This window comes from Aricia agestis, chromosome 7, assembly GCF_905147365.1.
Source record: "Aricia agestis chromosome 7, ilAriAges1.1, whole genome shotgun sequence".
Lineage (NCBI taxonomy): Eukaryota > Metazoa > Arthropoda > Insecta > Lepidoptera > Lycaenidae > Aricia > Aricia agestis.
The window spans coordinates 1,445,255-1,448,559 of record NC_056412.1 but is presented as its reverse complement, the minus strand read 5'-3'; the positions used below and the strand labels follow the sequence as shown (position 1 = coordinate 1,448,559).

Sequence of the window (3,305 nt, the reverse complement as noted above, 5' to 3'; positions counted from 1 at the left end):
TTATTATTCGCAGGTGTACAGTTTTCTTTTCCAATCATTTATACACACATATTAGTTTATTAATAATATTATGACTGTTATTGAGGGTATCATGATTGCCAGAAAAACTTTCAACATTTTAAAGTTTTATAAAAACGAAATATATCGTTTTTAAAACTGACCACAATGGTTTTAGAAAATGTTTCTGGTCTGCAGCAGACTTAGACCCATATCCGCACTTAGCCGGTGATGAGAAGTACTTAATACTTAGGTTTGGCCAACCTAAGTAACGCTTAAAACGTACACGGCGTCGATTCTATAGTGCTCTCAGCCTATCTTGTCTCTAGCGTTTATTCACCCTACCGCTACCATGTTTTAGAAAATCTTGACATAATTTATCGTTCTCTATACAAATCGTGACAGAAAACGAAGCGATAGAAGTTTCATAATACCTCATCCAAATACGTAGCGTCGTAACTCAGAAATATGCAATTTTTGAAGTTGGATTTACTTAATTACGATATTATCAGCAAATTCATGTTATTTTTATCGTAATTATGATAATAATTGATATTTTTGTGAAAAACTCGGTTTAAATTTTTTTTCATAAATATTGGGTTTTTCGTAGTTTTATACATGTTATCATTATATCATCTGATAAAACGGAATCATAATTTTTTTATGAAAACTACATAAAAATATCAAGAAAATAAAAATATATATTTTTCACCAGCTGCTGTCATATACAGAAATCCAAAATTTCAAGTTACTCCTGTTTTATCGCGAGTAACTTTGACGAGCCTTTTACAACAGGGGTACTGAACTTTGGTCATCTTTTTTATGTTTGCACATGAACACGGAATCGCCTTAATCTCGCTATAGAAATGACTATGCTATAATATAATTACAATGTTCCATAGAATAAAAATATTATTATTCTGTGAAAGCTAAAATATGCATATTGAGAATGATTGTTATAATAGTAGGCACTAGCGGTTCCGACGGATTTTACTCCGACTTATTGAACCGACTTTATGAAATTAAAATTGTCAGAAGCGGTAAAGTTACATTATTTTAAATAATGTTATGCAACGATGGTATCATTCTTATATTTTCAAATTTTCACGTAATTTTAATCAATCAAACCACATAAAAAAAATTGAAGATGAAATGAGAAAATTGCACTCTTTGAATAATTCTACAATAGATCCTTATACCATTCACGTTACTGATGATGAAAGTACAGAGACTGAGGGTTATGAAAGTGAATAATATTATGAATGTTTGTGTATGTGCGTGTGTAGGTATGTAAGTCGACAAACTCCACTTTTCTGGCGTTATTTTCGCTAAGTCATTTTCCAATCTGTGTTCTATCTGTGTTTGTGGCCATAATATTTAAATACTCGTAATAAACATAATAACATGCTTGAAATTCCGGTGACTAGACTTACTAAAGTCAAAAATTCTTTTAAAGTTCAATGTAAGTATACGCTTTTTATAATAAGATCCCAGAAAACATTCAAAATATCTCAATTAATAAATTTAAAAAAGTTGTTAAAGAACGTTTGTGTACCAAAGCATACAATAAAGTTACTGTTTTGATGAATGATAGTACACCGTGGGAATAAGTTCGCCCCCTGCAGAGCTGTTTCTGTATAATATTACGTATTGTACACTTTTTGTATTATATATTATAATTTAGTCATAATGACACTGTAATTTTAAATTAGTTGAATTTTGAGTTTAAGTTTGATTTTTTTTTATTAAACAATAATATTAAATACTTTCTTAAAGGTTGTCTTGCAGAAACTGCTGTCAGCTTTCAGAAGAAAGGGCGAAGCCAAACGAGCGTAATTTGTGAGTGAGTCTGAGTCGCAGAATTTCGGTTCGGCAGAATTCTGTTGCAATCAGTTTCATACAAAAGTCCTGTTTGATTCACACAGCGTAATTTTGTGAGTCATGATTTGTATGAAAAGATATTTAGGTACGCGGCAGAAATTCTGCGACTCACAACCAAGACCGCCTTTTTGTACATAGTTTTCATAAATTGTGTTTTTAAGTTTAAATAGTTTTAAGATACACAAAATAAATAAACAATTTTCTGTTCTTTTCTATTCTACTTCATATTATTTTATTTATACTCAGAAAAATAATTCGTAAGAAAAAAGGTTCGTGATACATGGCGGGGTCACGCTTCCTCTAGCTTGCTCTACTACCATACACGCGGTCATTTGAATTTGGAAAATTTTTGACAGTTATGTCATACAAACGATGCGATAGATATTGCTACATCTGTAAAATTAGAATACAGTGGTAGACGAAAGGCCGATAACCGCTAGAGACAGGACTGAGCGTTTGGACCATAGACCTCGTGAGGCCTGTATAAATACAGGCCTATATGTATGATATACTTATTACTTACTCTATAAATAGAGTAATTTCGAACTTAGCCTTCAGAATGCATTTTCGTTGAAATTAAATCGCCAGATACTTAAAAAATTACATTTTTAATCATATGACAAATCCGAAAGCGGTCTCTACTTCAGTCGATGAAAGGATTTTGATAAATTGGCTGTGGGGGTGCTTTAAAAGACATATTATGATAATTCATACTTTATTTAACATGGCAAAACATAAGATTCTTACTTTATAAACTTTCTGTGCACCTATCATATCTAGTCAATATAATCCATACATAATAATATGTGGGAATATTTTGTGGTGGCCACAAAGGAAGATCGTCCGAGCGAGCGAGGTGTTATGCTCGATCAGGCCGGAGCCCCACGTGATACATTTCAGCTATCGTATACAGTGTGTAACAAAAATAAGTGATAATACTTTGGGGTGTGTACGTGTTACTTGTAGATAGTTAACTGTGAAAGTAGCAGCTCTGAAAGACGATTTTTTTTCACTTTTGTATGGGCAAGGGCCCGAGCGTCACAAGTTTCCCCATACAAAATTGAAAAAAAATTTGGTCTTTCAGCGCTGCTACTTTCACTGTGAACTCTCTACAGGGAACACGTACACACCCTAAAGTATTATCACTTATTTTTATTACATTCTGTATATAGTCAACGCACTTAGAAAACTTCGATAGCGCGATGCAGGAATGTTAGGCGAATTGTGGCCCCGCCACACATATAATGATACAAAAGTGAAGAGCTCTGTTTCTGTCCTGGCAGATATGCTTAAAGTCGCGGAAAATAGTAGAATAGTTTTCGCCCTAGAAAAATATCAGTTCTCGAGCGTTAAACATTGCTGCGTTACGATGCTGCGAGCAACTTGCTTATACTTAATTGAATTATTAATATCTCTGTACCTGTGTT

The 3,305-nt window shown here is 33.1% G+C and overlaps 1 long non-coding RNA gene across 1 annotated transcript; it reads left to right on the top strand.

The window, feature by feature from the left end:
* Positions 1–368: 368 nt before the first annotated feature.
* On the top strand, positions 369–2,341 carry LOC121728891. The gene is made up of 3 exons (XR_006035884.1): positions 369–379; positions 1,625–1,626; positions 2,125–2,341. It is a non-coding gene; the product is annotated as an uncharacterized LOC121728891 (long non-coding RNA).
* The last annotated feature ends 964 nt before the right edge of the window (positions 2,342–3,305 follow it).